The 27,126-nt window shown below is 37.9% G+C and overlaps 1 long non-coding RNA gene across 2 annotated transcripts in view; it reads left to right on the top strand.

Moving 5' to 3' along the window:
• The first annotated feature begins 8,432 nt into the window (after positions 1-8,432).
• LOC134737135 (uncharacterized) overlaps positions 8,433-27,126 on the top strand; it is a 42,097-nt gene continuing 23,403 nt past the window's right edge. Inside the window, exons 1-3 of one of the 2 annotated variants that reach the window (XR_010121744.1) lie at positions 8,433-8,548; positions 24,913-25,005; positions 26,472-26,524. This is a non-coding gene — a long non-coding RNA (uncharacterized lncRNA). The remainder of the gene's footprint in view (positions 8,549-24,912; positions 25,006-26,471; positions 26,525-27,126) is intronic. The other variant, XR_010121743.1, reaches the window with a different exon arrangement.

Here is a 27,126-nt window from a genome sequence, read left to right on the forward strand (position 1 = left end):
TTATGTCTCACTAAAATTAATAGTTAAATTTTATTTAGGCAAATTTGTTAATGTTTTTATGACTAAGGCTGTATGTACCATGCTTAGACACTTTTCTTCCATTGTAATGAAGTATATTTTTGTCTCATATTCTATGGTTGCATTTTATGCACTTAAATCTTAATCTAATTAACATTAATTTTGGCTTTTTAAAAGAATTACAGCTATAAATTTATTTTTAGGTAATAAAATAAATAAATAAATTTGATATTCTGATGGCTTCAATTGGCTCATCTCTGTAAAACGTGAAGTTTTGACTGAGAAAAATAATAAACTTCCTCTCTTAGTGCTCTGCTACCTACTAAGCTCAGAAAAATTCTGCTTAATAGGGAAAATGATCTGTTCTATATTTTTAATGTGTAATACTTTAGCCAAAATATTTCCATAGATACTATCTTTTTGCCTTTATTTAGAGTATCTTTATTCAATAAATATTCGTACAGGATAAAACTTGTCAAGTAATTTGTCACTATTTACAACACTTTTGAACATTTCACAAAACTTATATGATGTAAAATCATAGACCTTCTCGATTTCATTCTATTTATGCAAAATATACATATATCCAATTAAAATAGAAGCTCTATCAAAAGATTATTTCCATAAGTTGTGATGCTTGAAAGTATAGGTTTTGAATTTCAAAAAATAAATCTCTTACATTGGGCTTAAAAAATTAATTTATTCAGGTACTGTCTTGCTATGGAAGAATAAATTTCAACATCTCCCTGCTTGCAAGTTTTGTTTTCAATGATTACAAAATGCTAAAAGCTTCAAACACTGGAATTTTTGGCAGTCCATTTGTGAACATATTGATTTAAATTTTCTAATTTTGAACACAATGCAAAGTTTAGAGGAGTCATTCAAAATAAGTTCAATATCACTGTAGAACACTTAAGTTAATTTGCAAAGTAGCTATTCAGAGATTCAAACACTTATGAAATGTGATTGATATCGAGTACAAAGGGAGACTACTATAAGTGGTGCTATTATAATACTGCTTGTAGTGGATATGTTTCTTCTTTTTAATTGCAATTTCAACACAGCTCATTTGGATGCTGAAGAATTGGGACAAGCTTTGGCAAACTATAGTCCTCTGGCTAAATCTGAAATATTGCCTGTTTTAGTAAATAGTTTTACTGGAACACAGCCATGCTCTTTTGTTTATGGATTGTCTAAGGCTGCTATTGCACTAAACAGTAGTTGCAACAAAGACCCAGCAAAGCCTGAAATGTTTTCTATCTGGACCCTTACAAGACACAAATTTGCCCACTTCTGAATTAAGAATACACTACAACAAATTCCAAGTATATTTCTGTGTCATGCATTTTTTTTACAATGGAGTAAATATCATTTTTGCAATGATACTGTGATCCACCAACACTTATATTCATATTTCTCTGTTGAAACAAATACCGTTATCTTTAATGGTGAATTTCTTAACTGAATTTACACTAGCATTCACAACTTAATGGAATAAACTCTCAAAAGTTTTACTTTGATTCCATGAAATGAATGAAAAAAGATAACCAGTTATTGGAACAAACTGATTTTCCACTTAAAGCAGCAAAGCAGTTGATAACTGTTCATGAAAGCAGACTCAGGCAATTTCAATGAGTGGAATGTTTACTAAAGAGTATTCTTGAAATCAACTCCTGTGGAAGAGAAAAAGAAGCAGGATTGGACAGATGGAGAAGTCAAGCTGTCCCAAAGACAACCACTCCCAACTCCATCAGACTTATTCTGCCTTGGGCCAACATGGCTGAATCTTTCAACTTCTGCTTGATTAGTCATTTCCAAAAGAGTGTGACCTTGCCCAGGCAGCTCTCTGCAGCTGAGGCAGTCCCTGAAGGGACTGACAGGTGTAAGCTGTCTGCCAGCAGCCCTTTTAGTAACTGAATCAACAAGTCCTTCCTTGAAGTGGGACCCAGAAGGTACGTCACCATGTCTACTGCAGTCCACCCCTAGCACCATGCTGATCCACTTCTTCATATACGTTTAGGGAGCAACTCCTTCAAGATTCTGGTGGGCCTCTCTTCCTAAGGGAAACTTAGAAGTGGAAGGTTAATGATATGAACTTTAATTCTTCCAGCTGATGCCGATCTAAGTCTGTCTTCCTTCTCTTATTCATTCCAAATTCCCCTCACCCTCAGATAGCACCTCTGTCAATCCTGGCTGATCACAATGTTTCTTTACAGGCTGAGATTGCCTGAGAATTGTGAATTTTCTATCAAAATTGGGCAAAGGGGGTCCAAGCAGTGCCCAAACAGGTCATCGAGGTGTTAATAATATTCCGCCATTGTTTAACAGCAGCCCTTCCTCCTGTTGATCAGAATCAATTATCCTCACCAACAAGGTGACTTTTCTTCTTGTTTCATGACTCCTGGGTACAAAGGAAGCTGAAATTCCCCGATGTTAATCATAGCTTTGTTAACTGCAAGAAGCATTCTCCCTTAAGGGACCAGGACATATAGGCTTAAAGAGCCCAGAGTTCTGGCAGCAGAAGGCACAAATTCTCCAAGATGTTCACTGAGTAAGTAAGGCTACTCCTGCTTCTACCCCTAGATTCATGGACCAATCTTTTTTTTTTTTTTTTAAGTTGAAGACATAGTTCCATATAAAAGTCTTTGATTCAAGCTATATATAGTGACCTGTAGGATGGTGCTCCATCTTCATAAAATTATCACCTCCGAGCTGGCACTTAAGCTATGCTTCTAAAATACTGTTTCCAAAACTCTATCAGGTGGCAGTTTCTGGATGCCATGGTATGTGATATGACCAGTGAATTCTGTGGTTATTGGCCTACTTCCATATATCCTTTTCTCTGAAATGAGTCCCTATTCTGATGAGATCCTGTGCTGGTGAAATCAGACATGCCATACACCTCCAGAGAATAGTGTCAGTTGAAGTTCTGTGGGTTGAATAGGCAAACCTATACAGACAGAGTATGTCTATCTTTGTTTGAATAAATTACTGGCCCTTCTAAGGTGGAAAGATCTCAACATAGTCCCCTTGCCACCAAGTGGCCAATTGGACTACTTGAGGGATAATGCCATATGATATGGTTTATCTCTGTTGCCAGCAGGTTAGAAATACAGCAGTAGTAACAAGATGGGCCTTGGTAAGTGAGATTCCATGTTGTTCAGCTGATAGTCAACATGACTAATCCATTTCTGTAGTCAGTGACAGAGCCTGAATGACATCCACAGACTAGAGTGAGACAAGCAAGGTGCCTAGGGCACAAACTTTAAGGAAGTACTCACTCTAGGGTTGTGCACATGCAGAGTCAGCACCTAAGAGTGAGGGCCTCCTTAAATTTTTACACCCTAAGTGCTTCACTTATCCTAAGGCTAGTTTCAGCCCTGCCTAAGGCATTTTGTTTACTTGGCTGTTAAGTGCATCTTTCATGGTAGTTACTCCCTGTGATAAAAACCATTAATTCATTTTGTGTCCATTCCCATATGCCTAGCCACATGCCTCTACTCTAGACCTTCTTGTGTTTGGTCCTCTAATCTTTCTCTATTTTCATGATCAACCAGCTATGCCATTCTCCACTCTTCATGATTCACTATCTGTAGATCTCCTAAGTGTGAGTAAATTGTCTGTCCGATAAAGTGGATAACCCGTGCACTATCCATGAGAAGGATTATCATTTCAACTCTGTCTCTCAAGGCTGCCTTGATTAAGCCTTTAATACTGTCACTGTCTGTTTTATGCCTGCACCCAAATGCCAACCTAATTCATCTGTGAAAGACTCAAACTTTCCCTCCTCCATTAGCTGGTCATATATGATCTTAGGTGTGACCTAAAAGAGGGGTACCAGTACAACCATGTTGGATAACATGGGAGTCTGAGGCTACCTGCTCATGCAGGCTGTTTTTACCCCCTCATCCTAATCATGTTCAATCCTGATGTAACACTTCCGTTTAACAAATTGTTGCTGGGCCTGCTTGACCTAATGACTTAGGATGATATCCTCTATGTAGTTGGTAAGTGATGTTTTGTGGCATGGGCCCATGCTCCTCATGGATGGCTGCCAGTTTTGAGTGGAACCCCTAGGAAAGTGTTCAACAGCAAGTTCATGTTGAGGTATAAAAAATCCTGCCACTTGTGCCATGCAAACCTGACTATATTAGAAAATTGTAGAAATGATCACAAGGTACATGTGTGGTCCCAGTGGACTGACATAAAATCTACCTTAGAAGGATCACATTTATTACATGGCCCTTATGGTTCCACTATAACCAGAGGGTTGGAAGGGAACACGATGATGCTTTGGGTCTTCTGGTATCAATGTGTGTTTAACAGCCCTCAAAATGTCTGGTAGTTTTCCTTTCTCTGCTGTATAGTTACTGAGTAAATGGCCGTAAGTCCCTCTGGAGGAAGAATTAGATTGATCTTTATCAAAGGTACTTGCTGTAGTTCCTTCTTTTTAGAAACCCAACCTCTTTTCAGTCAAGACATTCTGAAACAAACAAAAAAAATTGCCCAAGGTCTAGAAACTGGGCAGGAGATGATTACTCTTTTTTGAGACAACTCCCCTTAGATTCCTAATTATCCAGCCTGATTTTCTTCGGATGGTATAAGTTGACTTCCAGCTAAGAAAGTTGAAAAGAAAACCATGGACTGGGAGAAAATATGTACAATATTTCTAATCAAAAAAGGAATTTTAAATATCCAGACTACATAGAGAACTCCTGCAAGTCAATAAGAAAAAGATGAAAAAGAATAAAGATGCTTGAACAAGCACTTCAATGAAATGACACATATGTAGCCAATAAGCATATGAAAAGGTGCTGAGCATAGAGAGACTGCTGCTTTTGCACATACTGGAGTAACTAGTATTAGACTACCAAGCTGCCACAAACAACTTTAAAACTGGACAAAACGTATAAAAATGGCTTTTGGACATTAGATGACAGAAAAGTCCTGTAATCCCTTAGAGAAGAGAAACCAACAAGATTACCCTTACAATTGCCCTCACTTTCCTTTTCAAGGCAATTTCTGGACTGAGGCCTAGAAAGGAATCCCTAATAGAGAACAAGAATCTCTTAGAGCTATGGAGACAGCATTTAAAGTTTTGGGCTGCTGCATAGGCTAAGATTTACAGGCAGGTTATAAGAGATAGAGAGTGGTTTTGAGGAGATGGTGCAGAGGGATCCCCTTGAGTCTGGCTGAATACTAAGCTGATCATGAACAGGGTACATACAACACTGAGAAAAGGAAACAACTAGGGAAAGAACTACCACCAAAGAGCTGTAAGCCAAACAACAAATGGAACTCATACAGAGCTGTGAGATATTAGAATTACAGTTAGAGTTGGAAACCCTGATTGAATACCATCATTTTTAACAGAAAACCTAGAAAAATCCAGTCCTGAGGAGTGGAGCTTATCTGGTCTTGAATAAAGGCTATTCTAGACTCAATTAACTTAAAGATGGGTCTCAAAAGTATCAATTTAATCTTTAAGCAAATTAATGCCTGCAGAGAAAAGTAATATTCTGTTAAATAAAATTTTTAAAAATCCACTCAACAAATTAGAAACTATAATGTCTAACATACAATAAAAATTACTAAAAATGCAAAGAGGCAAGAAAATGTGGATAATAACATAAAAAAATCAGTCAGACAGTTATATCCAGAATGGCTGAGAGAGATGACTTTAAAACAGCTATTATAAATATGTTTAAGGCCAGGTGCAGTGGCTTACACCTGTAATCCCAGCACTTTGGGAGGCTGAGGCAGGTGGATCACAAGTTCAAGAGATGGAGACCGTCCTGGCCAACATTTGGTGAAATCCCGTCTCTACTAAAAATACAAAAATTAGCTGGGCGTGGTGGTGTGCACCTGTAGTCCCAGCTACTCGGGAGGCTGAGGCAGGAGAATTGCTTGAACCCAGGAGGTGGCGGTTGCAGTGAGGCGAGATCATGCCACTGCACTCCAACCTGGTGACAGAGCAAGACTCTGTTTCAAAAAAATAAATAAAAATAAAAATAAATAAATAAGTATGTTTAAGGCTATAAAGAAAAGCATGAACATAATGAGAAAACAAATACAAAATTTTGATAGACATATTATAAAAACAAATAAAATGTGTAGTCTAGAACTGAAAAACACAATAACTAAAATGAAAAATTCATTGGATGGCTTACCAACAGATTAGACACTGAAGAAGAAAAGATCAGTGAATATGAAAACAGTACACAGAATCTATACAGATTGAAGTGCAGACAGGTGAAAAGTCTTATCAAATAAATTACAATGAGATAGCACTACGAACTTACTGAAATGACTAAAATTAAAAGATTTACCAAGAAGAGTTGCTGAGGATATGGACAATAAAAACATTGCTGGTGTGAGTACAAAATGTTTCCACATGAGGAAAGCATTTGGACATTTTTTAACTTTTTAATAAAGTTAAATATACACTTAACACATAACCCAATAATTCCAGTCCTACATAAATCCCCAAAAGAAACAAATGCACGTGTCCACACATGTGCATGCACACACACACACACACGCACTTGTATAAGCATGTTCAGAGTATTTGTTTGTAATAGCCTTCAGTTAGAAACAACCCAAGTGTCCAGCTAGCAAATGGATAGGCGACGTGTGGTATATCTTTTTAACGGTATAAATGAAAAAAAAAAGAGCTACTGATACACAAGACAACATTAGTAAATTTCAGGGACATTATGCTTAGTGAAAGAAAACAGAGAAAAAGCACTATATATTCTTCATAAAGCAGTGAAGCTAATCTATGATAATAGAAGTCAGAATGGTTTCCTCTTAAGTGAGTCTTCACTGAAAGGCCTGAGGGAACTTTCTGGGGTTTTGAAAAATTTCTCAGTTTCTTTCTAGGTGATGGTGACAAGGATGTGTACATATGTAAAGCTTCATTAAGCCACATTAAAAATTTTTGCATTTTACAAAGACATGAATTCTCCTAGAAGAATCTTAGAGGAAATAAAAAGACCCAGGCGTGAAAAAAGTAGAGAAAGGGTATATGAGCAATTATTATCTGCAGAGGTGCATTTTTCAAAAGAAGAGATAACTGTAAAGGATTTTTTGGAGGTGTTGCTTTGTATGTGCTACGTAATACCCTCCTTATAGTCTTTAAGAAAATATTAGTAAGGACTTGTGTGTGTGTGCATATAGGAGGGTAAGGGAGAGTAAGATTTACATTTTTTGGAAGTGGTATTATGCTGAGAAGCTCTAATACATTCTTATTAAGTTCCATATGTCGAGTCCTCAGCACCATTTCTGGTACATATACGATGTTCAAACATTATTTTAAATTATTTTTATTGTAGTATTGTTTATTAACCCATTTCTAGGTAAGGGTTTGTATCGTGTCCTATTCCCTTATCATCTTTTGCATAAATATTCATATAACCAGTCAGCATACAAGTGAAACCTTATATTCAGACCTATAACTTGCTTAATTTGAAGAAATATTCAGACTTGAGTATGACAGACCATTCTAGTAATTGTGCTAAGCCACAAATCTTTACCATATTTTTGATGATGGTTCCTCTAGGCTATGTTTTTGTTGGGGATGGGATGTCTATTTCCTTTAATTCAAAGAATTTGGGCAGTTTGTAAAAACAAATGTGATAATTTGGCTCCAAATAATCTATGCCAAGCATTTAGTTAGGCATCTGCCTATTTTTTAAACCATATTTCCAATTAAGAATATGAGACTATTTGTGCCAAATTGTCAGCTAACTCTGCCCTTTCCCTGCATAGAGATGAAAATTCTTAGTAAGAGTGCAGGTATCTCCATAGAAAGATAATTCTCACCCTTTTCTGGAGACGTGTGTCTTTGGAGGCGTATCCTGACTTTCCAATCTTACATAGTATTCTAGTCACATTCTACATACCACCCAGTTTTATTTTCACTGTAGCACTTTTTACTAAAATTATCTTCCATATTTACTTGGGATTTTCTAGCTTATTTATTTGTTTGTTCAATGGCTGTCTCTCATATCTTCCTTGATTAGGACTCCCCTCATCTTTCAACCACAGTTACATTTATAGTCCCTACAACCTTAATTAACTGTTACCTTCTTTTTATATTGAAGTGGTATAATTTCCTGGGGTAAATACCCGAGGTTCATGATCTCACACCAGAGAAATCAAGGACGCAAACACACAAGAAGTGAGTTTAAGAGTGGAGGTTTAATAGGCAAAAGAAAGAGAGTAGCTCTCTCTCTTGCAGATAGAAAGGAGCTCCCAAATGGGCCTTCTGGTTTCATGGTGAAATACACGGTTTTTTATAGAGCAGCTTGAGGAGGCAGTGTCTGATTTACATAGGGCCCGAGAGATTGGTCAGACCAGGTGTGATGTTTGCATAGCCCAAGAAGAAGCTGGCCATCACACTATAATCTTTTATTATGCAGATGGTTCTCTACCTGGCCGCCACCATGTTATCTGTTCCTTACCATACACGTGGTTGACAAAGAAAGGGAAGGATGGAGGCACCATGCTGAATATGTCTGGCCCACAGGTAGTCTTTTCCTATTGACACAGCTGCCAGCATTTACCTATGCAAGCTTTTAGGTAGCTTATCTATGTCTGCAGCTCGATTTTACAGGCTGCTCCTTGTTAGAAAAAGAAATGATTTGGGGGCTGCTTTTTATTAAAGGAGAAGCCTTATTGAGAGCTCTTTTTCCCTCACTGTCTAAATAATTTCTTTTTAGCTCCTATATCCATATTATTTGTAGTTTCTCTATGTGTGTTATTTACTGTCATCCTCCCATCTGGACTCTAAGTTCCTTGATACTCTTGTATGCTCCAAAAGACCTATCTAGCACAGTGCTGAATATATAGTACAAAGATTTCACTAGCTCGGATTTCCTAAAGGATTCCTATGATTCCTCAAAGCATATTTACATAAGGCTTTTATTTAAAGTCAAATGCTACATCCAGTAAGAGAAAAGAACATCAGTCAGCACTGGGAATCCAAAAAACATCAAGATGTTAGTTTATTAGGGTTCTTTTTCATGCAGTAATGTGCTTCATCTCTGGATCGAACTGCCAAGTTTTGTATGACGAATCTTAATTCAGGTGAAGTCAAGTTCCCAGCAGGGTCTTTTATGCTCCCCTGGTCACAAAGTGAATCCTAACTGTCTAACTGGTTGAAACAGCTAAAAATGAACAGTAAACAAACCAGTCTTAGCTGTCCTCAGGGGAGTTTTGGACTTTAAATAGCACATCATAAGTCTCATTTCCCTTTTCTTGGTTAAGAGTCAAAGTCAGACATCCAGGTATCCTCAGAATCAGGGCAGTCTCAGTTCTCCATACACAGGTTCTCAGCAAATGCTTCTTGGTTTATTAACAAGTTCACATACTGAAAAATATAATTTGGTCATATTTCTAATCTGTTTTCACCTATATAAAGCTATAAAAAGATATTTTGGGTTTTTTTCATAAACTCTTAAAATACTTAGTTTCCTCGGGTAGGGAGAAGATAATTGATTTCTCATCCCAAATCTTGAATTATTTCTCTCTTGGCTCTCTTCTTAGAAGAATGAATTTTTAATATTGTTACATATATTCCAGTTTACAAGACATGATTGTTTGTGTGTCTGTGAATGCTTCATTTTAACTCAATAGATTCTTTTTAAAGTCCTAGATTATTAAAGACGTAATAAGGGAATGGCCAGCATGCCAGCGGCAAAGTGCCTTCACTTAGAAGCATGAAATTAATTGAAATTGTCTTTTGTTTGAAGATGGTACTACTACTAAGAACATGCCACACAGTATATATTTAACAGTGACTGTAAATCCAGACACCTCATTGCTATAAATACATCAACCTGGCAAATGCATGGCTATTTGAGGGTTTGGTGGCCAAGCTGATCTAGCGTGATACCTTGGTGTGGAGCAGTATTTTCTGAAACTGGGGAAGTAATTTTAGCTAGTTGGGTCCAGGAAAAGCATGCCCTAGAATTACATGTAGGTCAATAGACTAGAATATCTGTGAGGATAGAAGCCTCTGTCTCCTTTATGGTTGTACCTTTGGTGCTTAGCATAGTGATGGCACATAGTAGATAGTCAATGTAGAGAGTCAATGTATACTTGTTGAATGAGTGAAGGATAAACAAAAAAAAAATGAATAAAGGTTCACTTAACAATTGTGAACTACATCCTTGCTCAAGTCGAGGCCAGAGGCTCTAATTTTTATTTTCTTCAAGAGAATTTAACAAGGTTCAGATGGTCTTTTTATGGAGCATTAGAACTGGCTTCAGAGGCACCCAGCCAATTCCACCCCATAGATGGAACTATAATGGCATGACCGTTCCCCACTCGTTAGTGGAGCCAGTTTCTAACTTACTCAGTTTTGGTAAAGGCATGACAAATGTGGAGATTGGAGAGATAATGATTTTGGCAAAGAAAAGGATAAAGATAATATCCACTTAAAATGCAAATCAGAACACCCCTCTCCCTGTTCTAACCATCCAATGGCTTCCTTTCTATGTATTATAAAGTCCAGAGTTCTTACCCTGATCTACAAGGCCCCATTCTGACCTTAACTCCCAGAGCTCTTCCCTGTGCTCATGTGCTCAGCTTCACTGGCCTTCTTTCTGCTTTTCAAACACACCGAGCCCACTTATATTCAGAGCCTCTGACATGGGTGTCCTCTGTCTGTATCACTTCCTCCAGGGCTCCCTGGCACTAGTTTCCTAGCTTCCTATAAACTCCTGCCCAAATGATACCCCCTCAGTGTGACCTTCTCTGAATGGGCACAGTATTTGTGATTCCTGGGCATTATGTTATGATTTACTCACTAAGTGTGTGAATTTCCCTCCGGAACTTCTCAATGGCAGAAACTTTGTTTTTTGATGATGTTGTGTTCCCTTTTGTTTGTTTTCTTTATGCTGTTTCTCTAGTTCTTAGAGCAATGGCTAGAACATACCAGACACTCAAAAACACTTGTTGAATAAATACATGAAAACTGGAAGAAATGGATGAATGAATGGCATGATTTGATGGGTTGGTTCTAAAATGAATTAGAGAAATCAGAGAAAATTTCCCTTATTTCACATAAACACTAATATACTGAACTATGAAAGCAAACATAAGAATAATGGGGGAAAATTAAACATTTTTCTTTAATTTCTCTTTCTGCAGATACATTTGACCTTCATTTGTGCTCGGGTGTTGTACCTCTGGGGTAAATATTGGTGCACAGTTCTTGGTATAGTTCAGGCACCTGAGGCTACTTAACATTTCATCTAATAATGCTGATACAAAGTAGTAGATTTAGTGAAACAGTTTAAGGCAAGACCTACATACTTTTTCTTTTTTTATTATTATTATACTTTAAGTTTTAGGGTACATGTACACAATGTGCAGGTTTGTTACATATGTATCCATGTGCCATGTTGGTGTGCTGCACCCATTAACTCGTCATTTAGCATTAGGTATATCTCCTAATGCTGTCCCTCCCTCCTCCCCCCACCCCACAACAGTCCCCGGAGTGTGATGTTCCCCTTACTGTGTCCATGTGTTCTCCTTGTTCAATTCCCACCTGTGACTGAAAACATGCGGTGTTTGGTTTTTTGTCCTTGTGATAGTTTACTGAGAATGATGGTTTCCAGTTTCACCCATGTCCCTACAAAGGACATGAACCCATCCTTTTTTATGGCTGCATAGTATTCCATGGTGTATATGTGCCACATTTTCTTAATCCAGTCTATCGTTGTTGGACATTTGGGTTGGTTCCAAGTCTTTGCTATTGTGAATAGTGCCGTAATAAACATACGTGTGCATGTGTCTTTATAGCAGCATGATTTATAGTCCTTTGGGTATATACCCAGTAATGGGATGGCTGGGTCAAATGGTATTTCTAGTTCTAGATCCCTGAGGAATCGCCACACTGACTTCCACAATGGTTGAACTAGTTTACAGTCCCACTAACAGTGTAAAAGTGTTCCTATTTCTCCACATCCTCTCCAGTACCTGTTGTTTCCTGACTTTTTAATGGTTGCCATTCTAACTGGTGTGAGATGGTATCTCATTGTGGTTTTGATTTGCATTTCTCTGATGGCCAGTGATGATGAGCATTTCTTCATGTGTTTTTTGGCTGCATAAATGTCTTCTTTTGAGAAGTGTCTGTTCATGTCCTTGGCCCACTTTTTGATGGGGTTGTTTGTTTTTTTTCTTGTAAATTTGTTTGAGTTCATTGTAGATTCTGGATATTAGCCCTTTGTCAGATGAGTAGGTTGCGAAAATTTTCTCCCATTTTGTAGGTTGCCTGTTCACTCTGATGGTAGTTTCTTTTGCTGTGCAGAAGCTCTTTAGTTTAATTAGATCTCATTTGTCAATTTTGGCTTTTGTTGCCATTGCTTTTGGTGTTTTAGACATGAAATCCTTGCCCATGCCTATGTCCTGAATGGTATTGCCTAGGTTTTCTTCGAGGGTTTTTATGGTTTTAGGTCTAACGTGTAAGTCTTTAATCCATCTTGAATTAATTTTTGTATAAGGTGTAAGGAAGGAAGGCAAGACCTACATGCCTTTTCTTGAGTGATAGTATTGAAAAATTAACAAGAAGCCAAATAACTAATTTTCTTAAAAAATAAAAGAAAATGAAAATATACCCTTAGTTGATTTGCTGTTGTTGAGTATTTTTTCTTAAGGAAATCACTAAAATTTTGCTGAGGAATAGAAGCACATTTGTATGGGGCATTTATCAGAATCATTAAAAAGCAAGAGTAAACAAATTCAGCATTTTTTATAATAAAAGCAAATTACCAAACTATCTCACATTTATAAATTCCTTTTAGATATAACAAATACTTCACTTAGTTAAATCTAAACAATTTGTTACCTTATTCTCCTTTAATAGAAGATAATTATTTCTGAAGCAGATATAAAGAATAAAGAGTGAATTTTAACAAATATGTCCTGCTCCTGCTACCCTTAAGAAAACAGATAACACCTATTGAATCATGGTCTGTGCTGGGCATTATTTTAAATTATTTCATGAACTAATTAATTTAATCTTTCCAACAGCCGTACAAAAACTATTATCCCCATTTTAAAGTTAATTGAGGTATGAGATAATTAAATAATTTTCCCCAAATTACAAAGCCAGAAAGTTGTAGAAATGAGATTTGAATCCAGATGGTCCTAACCAATAGTCTATACTGCCATGACCACAACACTCTATGCCTCTCAATGTGCTACAAGTACTCACTGTACAAGGCTTTATTTGTGCAAATCAGAGATGAGCAAATTAAGACACAAGGGAAGGTGTGTTATTTCCCTGGAACAAATTAAGAAACAGATAGGAAAAAGATAAATATCTGTATATATAGCAGAAAAAGCATGACAGAAAACAATGCAGAAGGGCTAAAAACTGATGAATACTGCAGTGGTTTTCAAGTTAGTTCAGTTCATATACATACATATTGAATATGTTATATTTTTAAACACATAATATTTTAAAATATATCATTTTTGAGAAGGAAAAATAAATATAAATAATGCAAGTATACAAATATTATGTCCAAATTAGTATTAAACTAAAATTTAATTTATGGCAGACTATTCAAATGATTTTTTTGATTGGTATTTAGGGTGCATATAGGATTTTAGATGAAATGATGTTAAATTTTACATTGAAAAAAATTGCCAAAATAGTCAAAAAAGGAATGAAGTAGGGTTGAAGTCCTGCCTCACATATATCAGAAAACAGTAGAAAGCACTGTAATAGACTCGATATCATATTGGCACAGTAATAGACACTAGATTAATAGGTCAGAAAAGAGGATCTAGAAATAAATCCTAGTCTCTATGATGACTTAGTAGATCTATGTGACTAAGTTGGTAGTTCAGTTGGGGTGGGGAGAATATTAACAAATGATGTCATCTATCATCATTAACCATGTGAAAGAAAACACAATTCTACTTCAAATATGAAAATAAATTACCTATGAGCTTAAAACTTATCTAAAAAATAAGAAAAATAGAAATCCTGCAAGAAAATAGAATGGACTTTATATCAGATCAAATGCTAATGGAGACTTTCTAAATCAATTCTGGAAACCCAGAAGCTAGAAAATATAAGATATAGATATGTGCTTGTGAAAAATTTTAAAAAAGTATTTCATAGCAGAAGACACAATAAATAGAAATAAGCAAATATATATATCTAGAAAAAAATGCTGCAATACAGTGAATAAAGAGATGGCAGCATGACAATACATGTGTGTACCACACTATTTTTCTCTTCCTAAGCACATAGAAAGGCTACGTTCTCAATTTTCCATGTAATTTGGTTGGGGCCATGAAACTGAATTCTGGCCATTGGGATGTAGACAGATATGATATAAAACACTTGCTGGTCTTAAAAATACTCTGCTCTCTTCTTTTATTGCTACTTTTTGCTATATAACAAACTACCTTAAAATTTAGAGGCATGAAACAACATTTATTATCTCACAGTTTCTGTGGGTCAAGAATCTGGATGAGGCTTCACTGGGTCCTCTGGTCTGGCTTGGGGTGGGGGGTCTCTCACTGGCTGCAGTCAGGGTTTTAGCTGGTGCTTTTACCTCCTCTGAAGGCTCGACAGGGGAAGAATTCACTTCTAAGTTTTTCCTTAGAGCCTCCAGAGGGGGCATATTCCTGTTGACACATTGATTTCAGCCTAGTGATACTTACTTGGTCTTGTGGACTCCAGAACTGTGAGAGAATAAATTTCTGTTGTTTTAGGTCACCAAGTTTGTAGTAATTTGTTACAACAGTCACAGAAAACTAATACACAGGTAAAGGAAGACTCAAAGAGAATGAGAACAGTGACAGACCTTAAGTCCCAGAGACCGCAGAAGAAGTGAGGAGACAGAATTGCAGAGGATATATGAAGTCATATGAAGCAAAGTCAGGAAGGATAAGCCTGGTGTCCTTGAGCTACTGGTGGTTACCAATTAAATAGGGATAAAGAGGTTGATGGGATTAGCCTTGATGACCTAAGAGGCAGACTTTGAAGGTGGGTGTTGAAGGGAGGAAGTGGGTGTACGGCAATGACCCAAACATGTGTGTCTTCCCAAAACTCATATGCTAAAATCCTAATGCCCAAGATAATGTATTAAGAGATTAGAAGTTGGGAGATGATATGGTTTGGATCTGTGTCCCCGCCCAAATCTCATGTTCAATTATAATCCCTAATGTTGGAGGTGGGGTCTGTTGGGAGGCAATTGATTGGTCCATGGAAGTGGTTTCTTGTGGTTTAACATCATCCTCTTTGGTGCTGTCATCGTGATAGTGAGTTCTCGTGAAGTCTGGTTGTTTAAAAGCATGTAGCACTTCTCCACCTCTCTCTTCCTCCTGTCCTGGCCATGTGAGGTGCCTCAATCCCCCTTGCCATCTGCCATGATTGGAAACTTCCAGAGGACTCCCCAGAAGCAGAAGCTGCTATGCTTCCTGTACAGCCTGCAGATCATGAACCAATTAAAACTCTCTTCTTTATAAATTACCCAGTCTCAGGTATTTATTTATAGCAATGCGAGAATGGTCTAATACAGGGGATGATTGGGTCATGGGGGCTGAGAGCTCATGAATGGAATTAATTGCCTCATAAAAGATTCTCCACAGCATTCCCTCACCCTTTCTGCCATGTGAGGACATGGCCAGAAGACCACTGTCTATGAACCAGAAAGTAGCCCTCACCAGTCACCAAATCTTCCAGCACTTGATCTTGGACCTCCAGCTTCCAGAACTGTGAGAAGTAAATTCCAATTGTTTATAAGCCACTCAGTATACAATATTTTAATATAGCAGCTCAAGCTGACTAAGACACGTATTATGCCAGGATGTGGAGTTTTGGAGTGCCCCTTTCATTTCTACAAACTGAGGTGTGGAGAGCACAGAAGGATGAAGTTAACTGACAGTATGAGATATATATGTACATACAACTGTGTATATATATTTATAGTTGCAAATATATGTGCATATATTTGACTATGTATGCATAATTTGTTTATATTTTATGTGTACATTTATTTTTATGTTCATATAAATACACCCATATATATGTATATATTTGAATATTATTTTTAAAGCACAAAGTGGAAGGATAAGAGTTTGGGTAGGATAGCAGAAATAATAGGGATGAAGAAGAGAAATGCTGGTCCTGAGGAAAAAATAATAAAACAGCAAAAAATGATAATATATGCAACATACAGGCATTTTTGTAATGCTACAAAGGTCTGTATATGTCTAAGAAATTTTAAAAATAAATTTACAAAATATCATTTGTATAGCATTGGAAGTGCCGAAAGACCTTGTTAGAAGTTAAATCCAGACATCACATGGTGCTAACACTTCCGTCGTAGTTTCCCCTGCATTTGCTCTTTCTTATTTTTATTTTACTGGGTTTATGGTTGTAAGTCATTCAGCACTGCAGACAATTCAACTTACCACAGCTCCAGCTTTCACCCTGACTCACCTCTTGAATCTTCCTTTGTGTCTTTGAAAGAGGGAGGCTGCCAGTGCTCAGTGCACTTTAAGCACTTGCCTGAGTTGATCTTAAGGAAGGTCTATTTCAAGAACCTGTTATTTTGACACAATTAAAATGTGAATAAAAACATCTTTAAACATTTTTTTCAGTAAATGGGTGTCGCCTGGCCATCCAAATTTTTCTCTTATTATCATTTGCCACCGTATGATTTTTAAATCCAGCATCTTTATATGAATGAGTACTAACCAAGCTGTTCTACTCTTAAACTGGGATGCTAAAGGCATTTTTTTTTTATTTTTAGCATCTCCCAGCTCCAAAATCTCACTCATGTCACAATTTAATACAAGTCTTGGAACTATGCATTCTTCTCCTGGATAGTCTTCATTCAGAGAACTGACCAAGGGAAAGAAAAAGCATGGAGGTTTGCTAGAAGTTTCTGTGGGGTTATTATACATCACTTCCATGCATATTGTTTTGAATAATCCATTATTTGTATACTAGTCATGGATTCTGAAGCCTGACTACCTGGACTCAAATCCTGGCTTTACCACTAACTGGCTGTGTGTTCTTGAGAAAGTGACTTAAACTCTCTGTGCTTCTTTAAAATGTGGATAATAATCAATAGCAATGACCTCATAGGGTTGTTGTGAAAAGTAAATGAATTATCCATGCACTGCACTCGGTTCCTGGCACATAGTCGATAGCAGGTGATATGGTTTCGCTGTGTGCCCACTCAAATCTAATCTTGAATTGTAGCGCCCATAATCCCCACATGTCATGAGAGGGACCCAGTGGGAGGTAACTGAATCATGGGGGCAGTTACCCCCATGCTGCTCTTATGACAGTGAGTGAGTCCCCATGAAATCTGATGGTTTTATAAGGGGCTTTTCCCCTTTTTTGCTAGGGTTTTATACTTCCTGCTGCCATGTGAAGAGGACGTGTTTGCTTTCCCTTCCACCATGATTGTATAAGTTTCCTAAGGACTCCCCAGCCATGCTGAACTGTGAGTCAGTTATATCTCTTTCCTTTATGAATTACCCAGTCTCAGATATGCCTTCATTAGCAACGTGAGAACAGACTAATACACTAGGCAACTGTGAACTGTTTATTATTACTTTGAGTGTTGGGGGGTAGTTAAGTGAACAATTCCCACCAAAAGTGGAGCATGGAGAAGGAGGAAAGGGTGAGATGAAAAACTAAAAAGAATAAGGGAAATAAAAGGCTATGACTTTGGTTAGAATGTGAGAGTGCTTTGGAAGCAATGAAGCACCCTAGAAAAACCACATTCCAGGTTAAGAGTAGGGGCCTGGGGACTTGAATGCTATGAATATGCAGAGTCAGTACAGTAAATACTGCAGTCAGGGAACTTAGATAGGTATTGAGTATGTGTGGACAAAGTTGTAGGGTTCAGGAAAAATAAATCTATAAAATTACTTTCATTAAGACTAAAAATGTATCTCAGGGAAAGTTAGAAAACAAAAACCACAATAATACATAAATTGTGCATAGTAAATATAAAGTCAAATAGGAAAGCAGTTATCTCTTTATACATATTTTTCAGTGACTTACTGGGATAACAAAACTTCCATGCAAATAGCTAAATACATATTTCCTTCCTTATTCATGCACCCAATAGCTTGACAATAGAAAACTTGGCTTTTAACCTCAGGTTGCTCAAGGACAACTCTCTCATTCTGAAAGGAGGTTTTAGTCTCAATTCATAAAAGCCTCTGCCTGTTTTTAAAATTTTATTTCAGAGAACACAAATACATTTCTAACAGGCAGTAGGTTACTAATGAGACATATTGGCTCACAATCTTCTTATCAATCTTTTAAATTATTAATCAAATGAATTTGTCGAAGCACATTGAACACCTCACACAAGAAAATACTTTGTTATAATGGAATTGTTTTATTCAGATTTTACAATTTCTGGGTTTTTCTAATATAAAGTACAACCTGATCTGAGGTAATACAGTGGATTTTATATAGACTTCTAAAACCTCTCAGCTTTACGTTTTTGTCTTTTGAAACACTTTCTTATATTTTGTATTAATACATACTATTTGTACATATTTATGAAGTACAAGTGATATTTTGGTACATGAACAAATGTGTAGATCAAGTCAGAGTATTTAGGGTATCCATCACCTGGGGCATTTATCATTTCTATGTGTTGGGAATGTATGGAATCCTCTCTGCTAGCTACTTTGAAACACACAATACATTGTTGTTGACTATAGTCACCCTAGTCTGTTATCAAACATTAGAATATATTCCTTCCATTTAACTGTATCCATTAAACAACCTCTCTTCACCCCCTCCGCCTCCCCTACATCCTTCCCAGCTTCTGTTAACTATCATTCTACTCTCTACCTCTAGGAGTTCAACTTTTTTTTAAGTCTCCCACATATGAGTGAGAACATGGGATATTTGTCTTTCTGTATCTGGCTTATTTCACTTAACATAATGACCTCCAGTTCTAACCTTATTGCTGCAAATGACGAGATTCCATTCTTTATTATGACTGAATAGTATTCCATTGTGTACATATGCCACATTTTAAATCTATTTATCTGTTGATGGACACTTAGGTTGATTTCTTTTCCTTGTTATTGTGAATAGTGCTGCAATAAAAGTTGGGGATGCAGGTACTCCTTTGATATAATGATTTATTTTCCTTTGGATAAATACCCAGTAGTGGAATTGCTGGATTGTATGGTCGTTTTATTTTTAGTTTTTTGAGACATCTCCATACTGTCTTGCATAATGGCTGTAATAATTTACATTCCTACAAACAGTAAATGAGTTCCCTTTTTATGCATCTTTTCCAGCATCTGTTTTATTTTTTTTTTCTTTTTAGCAGTTGCCATTCTAACTGGAGTACGATAACATCTTATTGTGGTTTTGATTTGCATTTCTCTAATGATTCGTGATATTGAACATTTTTTAATATACCTGTTGGCAATTTGTGTGTCTTTTTTGATAAATATCTATTTATATCCTTTCCTTATTTTTAAATGAAATTATTTGTTATTTTTTTCTGTTGGGTTATTTGTATATTCTGGATATTAGTCCCTTGTGGCATGAATAGTTTGCAAATATTTTCTCCCATTTCACAGGCTGTCTCTTCGCACTGTTGATTAATTATTGTTTCCTTTACTGTGCAGAAGATTTTTGGTTTAATATAGTCCCATTTGTCTATTTGTTGTTTTTGTAGACTATGCTTCTGGGGTTTTAGCCATAGTCTTCCTAGATCAATGTTTTAGAGTGTTTCCCTATTTTTTCTCTTAGTAGTTTTATAGTTTCAGGTCTTATGTTAAAGTCTTTAATTCATCATGAGTTGGTTTTGTATATGGTGAGAGACAGCGGTGCAGTTTCATTCTTCTGCATATGGTTATCCAGTTTTCCCAGCACCGTTTATTGAAGACAGTATCCTCTGCTCATTGTATGTTCTTGACAGCTTTGTGGAAGATCAGTTTGGCTATAAACATGTGGTTTTATTTCTGGATTTTCTATTCTGTTCCATCAGTCTATGTGTTTTTATAACAATATCATGCTGTGTTGGTTACTACAGCCTAGTAATACATTTGGAAATCAGATAGTATGATACCTCCAACTTTGTTCTTTTTGCTCATGATTGCTTTGCCAGGCTTTTTGTTTGTTACATACAAATTTTTGGTGTGTTTTTTCTATTTCTGTGAAAAATGTCATTGGTATTTTGATGGCACTGAATCTGTAGATTGGGTAGTATGGTCATTTTAATAATATTAATTCTTTCAATTTATGGGCATGGGATATCTTTTCATTTGTTTGTGTCCGCTTCAATTTCTTTCATCAGTGTTTCTAGTTTTCCTTGTAGAGTTTTTTCAGCTTTTTGTTAAATTTATTCCTAGGTGTTTTTTTTTTTTTGCAATTATTGTAAGTGGGATTGCTTTCTTCATTTCTTTCTCAGTTAGTTTGCTATTAGTATATAAGAACACTCCTGATTTTTGTATATTAATTTTATATCCTGCAACTTTACTACATTTATTTATCAGATCTAAGAGTTTTTTGATAGAGTCTATAGGTTTTTCTAAATATAAAATTATGTCATTTTCAAAGAGAGACAAGTTGACTTCCTCTTTTCCATTTTGGATGTATTTTATTTCCTTCCCTTGACTGATTGCTCTGGCTAGGAGTTCCAGTTCTATGTTGCATAAGAGTCATGAAAGTAGGCATTCTTATCTAGTTCCATTTCTTGGAAGAAAGCCTTTTCAGCTTTTCCTCATTTATTATAATGTTAGTTGTGTGTTTGTCACATTTGGCCTTTATCATGTGGAGATACTTTTCTTCTATGCCTAGTTCATTGACAGTTTTTATAATGAAGAGATGCTGATTTTATCAAATACTTTTCTACATCTATTGAGATGATCACAGGGTTTTTGTCATTCATTGTACTGATGTGATGTATCACATTTATTGCTCAGGTGGCGGCTGCAGCAAAGAAAGGGAGAACCTTTCCTCAGGGTGCATGCATGTGCAAGGGGGCCCTGCTGCTGGAGGAGTCGGGCAGGGGAGGCAGTGGTTTGTGGTGGATGCCCCAGACAGGTGGCTCTCAGGCTCTGAAGAGTGTGCTCTTTGGCCCCTGGTAGCAGTGGTGGTGGTGGTGGCAATGATGGTGGTGGGGGTGGTGTCAGGGAGCATGCAGGTGCACTGTGGCCTCCTACTGATAAGGGTGGGGTTGTTGTCAGTGGCAGTCACCACAGGCAGGCAGGTAGGTTTCCAGCTCTGGGGAGTGCTCTTTGCCTCTCTTTGTCCTGGAGGCAGCCTCCTCAGTGTGCTGAACTGCCCTTTCCCCTGGGTGCAGGACATTGTGCTGGGGATCCTGCCACTGCTCTGCTGGGCAGGTCCGACCAGTGTCATGACACACAGCCTTCCTGGTGGACATGGAAGGATGTCAGTGGGGCTCCCAGGATGTGGATTGAGCCCGGGGCCAGGATGCAGTCTGTTGGAGGCTGCACTCTCAGAATGGTGCCATATTGCTGTTGCTTGCATCTCCAGGGTGTTTGGGATCCAGTGTGAGCTCCCTTTCTGCAGCAATGCTATTGCATGGTACCTACAGGCAGCTCCTTCTATTAGTCTCAGGGCTGCCAGGGTCAAAGGACTATCCCATGGCTAGGATTGCAGGAGTCCACAGTGGGAATGTGAAACGCTGGGGATTTCTCACTTGTCCTTTCCTGGCACAGGGGAGCCTCTCCAGGCTCCTGGCTGATCCTGGCTGGGCCATTTGCCTGCTTCTCGCTCCTTCTGTGACTCAGGTGTGGTTTCCTATCACTTCTTTGCTCAATTCCAGCATTCTGTCTTGGATGCTCTGTTTGAATTGTGGATCATCTACTCGCTATTTTGGTTCTTCTTTGTGGAGGAGGGAGTGCCTGATGCCTCTAGTCAGCCATCTTGAAGCCTCCAGAATTCTGAAACACTTTGAAAGAGCTTTTTGAGTGGCATTAGACAGAGTGTTTTAAAGGTTGATTTTTGTGTGTGTGAATGCTGGCCTATTAAAAGAGAAATGCAAAAATAGGATAACCAAAATTGTCATCTATATTAAATGGTATTTGTTTCATTAACACTTGCAGTGAAAAATTAATATAACTATGGAAGTTCCATCACAATTAGTGATTTAAAAAAAAAGATACATACTGATTTGCACCTCAAGATGATGTGTTCTTGCAACGGAGCAAAAGTTAAACTTGTGTAATGAATATCTTTATCTTTCAAAACCATAATCCCTGCTAAATAACCCCATCCTCCCCCAAACCGTATCCATATGTCCAACTAATTCTTCAAGCATTGAGTATTCACCGACTACTCTTTTTGGTGCTGAGGGTAAGAAATGAGTAAAATATGCATTGTTCTCGAGAAATGCAAAGTTTTCAGAAAATGGTTGGATTGGACCTTTGGGAAGTAAAGTTTCCTCTAAGAAGGGCATGGTAGAGACAGCAGCAACACAAATAGAAAGTCAGTGTTACTGAGCTGAATTACACCTGCAAACAATGTGTATGTTGAATCCCGAACTTCCAGTGCCTCCTAATGTGACTGTATTGGAGACAGGATATTTAAAAGGGTGATTAAGTTAAAAAGAGGTCATTAAGGTGGGCCCTAATCAAATTGGAATCATCTCCTTATACAAAGAGGAAACCTGGACACACAGAGAGACACCAGGCATGCACACAGAGGAAAGACTATGTGAGGATGCAGTGAAAACACAGCAGCCTAAAGGCAAGGAGAGAGGCCTCAGGAAAAAACAAACATTCCACCATCTTGATCCTGGGCTTTGAGGCTCCAGAACTGTGAGAAAATACATTCTGCTGTTTCAGCCACTCAGTCTGTGGTGTTTTGTTATGGCGATCCTAGTAACTGAATGTCCCTAGTTTGATAAATGACTCTCAAGATCCTTACCATCATTTTTTGCATTAGGCCTTATCAAAGTAAAATTGCACCAGACAAAGCTAAGCAGACCAGGAAGATTGTTTTGAAGACTATTGCAATAAATGTGAAAGGCTGAATTCAATTATGTTGAGACAAATGGTGGGAGAATTTTTAAGCCTTGGGGTGAACTAGTGGAAAAGTGCTGAAGAAGAGTAGGGAGAGGCTGATCAGTGGGATGTGTCCAGCATAGTGTGTTATTCCTGAGTTTGTGAAAGTTTCTCTCTGTAATTAGACCACCTGTGTTTGCTAATTGGCACCCACTGAAGTTAGGCCCTTACTCTCCCATAGAGACAAGGAGTTAGGATTGCTATCTCCCTCAGTATTGACATTTCAAAGAGATGGTTCTCAGCTCCTGGAGAAAGACATTCCTGGGTTGTAAAATTTACAAGAGACTGGGAAAAGATTTACATATATTTCAAAGGAGTGGAGAAATAATTTACAATTGCTAGTTTTCTTAAGTAAATGCTCTAAGAACAGGGAGGTCGGAACCTATAGTCAGAAAGAAAACTGTCTATCAAGTGGGGAGATTGTTAAAGCCATATTAGTCAACGTCTTTGGGATGGAACAGGCTGGCTTCTAGTCCTGGAAGGACAGCAGGTTCCTAGCCATTGATTTGCCTGTGTACCTGCACAAATTGATGTCACCAGAAGACATTTTTATGGAATGGAGAGGCATCCCACAATACTGTACTTCAAAAATTCTAATCATTCCACAGAGACCAAGCAGGAGCCATCAGAAAGCATGAAATAACTCTGTTATTGCCATTCTGGGCTTCCACAAATGGTGCCCTGGGCTGGATCTCATTAAATCTGCATCCCATTTTCCACCTCAAATCACTCAGAGCCAGCAATTACCCAGTAAGTGCTTTCTCAAACAGCAAATGCAAGATTCATTTTCTTTTAAATCCTCCATCTGTTTCTTTGTTTTAAAATGGCTCTGCTTTGAAATTGGTGTCTCCACACAAAACAGGTAGTGGTTTGTTTTCATTCTATTTCTTCTGTCAGGGGTTGCCTAAAGATTGAGAGAAAATTCTCCTCTGCCTTGCAGCCCTAGGAAACTGAGTGCTGGTGTGAAAGCATCCACAGGTAGACACAAAATTACCTGTAACTGCTCTATACAAAACACCAGTGGGACTCAACTGCTAGAGAGGCACATAATCATGATCTGAGTTACAGGCTTGAGGAATAGCCCATGCTAGAATGTATACCAGCTGTCTTGTGCTGCCTGACAAATTTCCAACCCTTTCCTAAAGCTAAGTCTTCAGTTGTAAGGGAAAGGTCAAAGTTTCTTGCTGAACCTTGGGGGACAGTCCGTTCTTTATAATCCAAACTAGCTATGCGAGCAATTTTCTCTCTTCTTGGGGTAAGGAAACAAGTGAATTAAATAGAATAACTTATCCTTCCTGAGTGGAATTACAAAGGCACAAAGCTTAATGCTGTGATCCTGGCCTGTGTGTTTGGTGGAAAGAAGAATATGGATTAAAAGGTAGACACATTAGACGTTTAGATATATGCATAATCCTTTCTATTTTATAAATATGTTCATTCTAATAGCTGACTTCCTGTTAGGATAAATGCATTCATGCTTTGCTTTGAATGGCACAGCTGGCTTTCTGCCTTTTAGGTAGATGCAATTTTGCTATCTCCAAGTATGTTATAAGCAGAGGAGCAAAAGAAAAAAGTGAAAGAGAGATAAGAGTAGAATCATGGCAACAGTTTATTCCCGTGTTGAGCCCAGACTGAAAACACCATGGAAGTATATACCAGCACCATGGAAGTTTATACTCCCCACCACCCTCAGTACATCCAAAACCTCTTAAATGACTTACACACCTCCCCTCCCCTCCTCTTCTCTTCTCTTTTTTTGAGACAGTCTCACTCTGTTGCCCAGGCTGGAGTGCACTGACACGATCTTGGCTCACTGTAACCTCTACCTTCCAGGCTCAAGCGATTCTCCTGCCTCAGCCTGAGTAGCTGGGATTACAGGTGTGTGCCACCACGGCCGGCTAATACACTTCCCTTTTCCTGCTCAAGGTAACTGCTACTTCCAAATTACCCTTTATTCATCTCTTCCTCTTTCACATATTTTTCATATTAGATGATTTTGGAGATACAGGACTTATTGACTGAATTATTTGAGGCATGCACAGCATTCCTTTCACTAATACAACCAAGTCAGAGCATTTCTAATCTTTACAAGGTACACTGCATCAAATCCAGATGGTGATTTTGTTCCTCCACAGACCTGTAGATCTAAAGGTACAATATGTATGACAAGAATAATCGTTCAGCAGACATTCACTGGGCACCTCCAATGTGCATGGTGCTGGAGATACAGCCTTGAGTAGGACAGACAGGGCCTCTCCTGCAAAGAGCTTCCAGTGTTTCAAGGAAAACAAGTAATTACAATAAAAAATAGAAAAGGTCTAAGATTCCTTGCAGGTGGTCTCACCTAGTCTTGGCTGAGTGGAGTTAAAAAATTAAGAGCCTGGAAAAAGCGATATTTAATTCAAGAATTAAAGAGAAATTAGCCATATGCAGTAATGTAGGAAAAGGAGCCCAATAAATTATCAGAATAGCATGCAAAAGTCTAGACTCTAGAGGTAAGAGAAAGCCTGGCTTTTGGGGGAAACTGAAAGCAGCTCCCTATGGCTAGAGAAAAGAGGAAGAGAGTGACAGACACAGACAGTAAAGAGGAAGACAAGCCAGAAGAGATAAATGCAGGGCAATTTCTAAATAGCCATGTAAACTTGTCCAAGGAGTTTGGGAAATATCTTCAGGCAACAGCAACCAGCAGAAAATGGATGTTCCATGAGGATGCTCCCCAGTCACCAAAAAGAAAAAAAAAAAACCCAAACAAACAAACAAAAACCCCACGTTCTCAGCGCTGATAGACTCTGACCTACAACGGACCCATTTATGATCCTCAACATGTTGCCTCTTACTGCTGTTCTTCCAAGAATCCATTCCAGAAGAGAAAATGAATAGAAACATTTAACAATTTTATAAATCATTAACTAAAGACTGAAATTAGCTGGATAAAGCAAAAATGGCATGCCAAAGCTGTGATCTCTTATTTAGAGCTGGCCTCCCTGCAGTGTCCTTTGCCCGAAATTAGTTCATCTGCCCCAGGGATCATTGCTAGCCATTGCCACATCTTTGTACAAATTAGAAAAAGGAGTCTACCCCCTCATCTGAAGATACTTGACACTTGGGCTCAAGACTTGACTAGTAGAACAGATAGATTTAATCCCCTACTCATACCTCCTAATCCCACCCCCACAGCTTTGAACCTGAATGACTTAGGAAGAAGCTGTGCACACACAGACACAGCTTGTCTTTTGCTTTAACTTTACCTGTTATGTGTCCTGAGATTCCACCTACTGGATGTTAATTTGGGAGGATAATGGTTTTTTGCAGAAGTGAAAAACTGTTAGCTGGTAAAATCATAGATAATTCATTTTGCTACCAATTAATTCAACTGTCTTGTTTATCTCTAGTTGAGACGAGTGGCACTGAGGAAACAAGAGTTTGACTTGGAGATGAAGGAAAGGTGAGTCATCCTCATGGTAAAGCATGACGGCTTCCCTGGGAGAGACAGGGAGAACAGGGAAACTTAATAGGATGATATGGAGTGTTTTATTAAAAAGCAATATGTGAGGCCTAGGAAAAGAAAGATTAGCAGTAATTGAGAAGTGCTGAGTGGAAAATGTAAAAGGGCCAAATTTAACTTGAACTGTTTAAACAATTTTTCTTAGCTGATTCTGCCCCCAAGGGTCATGGTGCTTTCTCTCCAGAATGCAGACCTCAGAGTAGTACTATTAATCCTACAGTTCAGGGACTTTGTGACTTGTATTGATTTTATGTTTTTTCCCTTTTGGCTGTCCTGGAGACCTAATCAACATGGCTAATATTGCTACTGTGGGTAGATGTGCTTGGAATTCCAAATGAATGTACATTTCTATGTGTCGACTTGGAGCTACCTTAAATAGAAATCAAGGAATATTCTTTTTTAAAAAGTGACTTCGACCTGGTGTGTCTTACCATTATATTCCAATAGATTAAACAAAAACAAGGAAGCAAAAACACAAAATGGAACATTTGTCATGGATTATAGTCTGCGTAAAGCAGGTTGCATGGCAACCACCTAAACTG

The sequence above is a fragment of the Symphalangus syndactylus genome, chromosome 7 (genome assembly GCF_028878055.3).
Source record: "Symphalangus syndactylus isolate Jambi chromosome 7, NHGRI_mSymSyn1-v2.1_pri, whole genome shotgun sequence".
NCBI lineage: Eukaryota > Metazoa > Chordata > Mammalia > Primates > Hylobatidae > Symphalangus > Symphalangus syndactylus.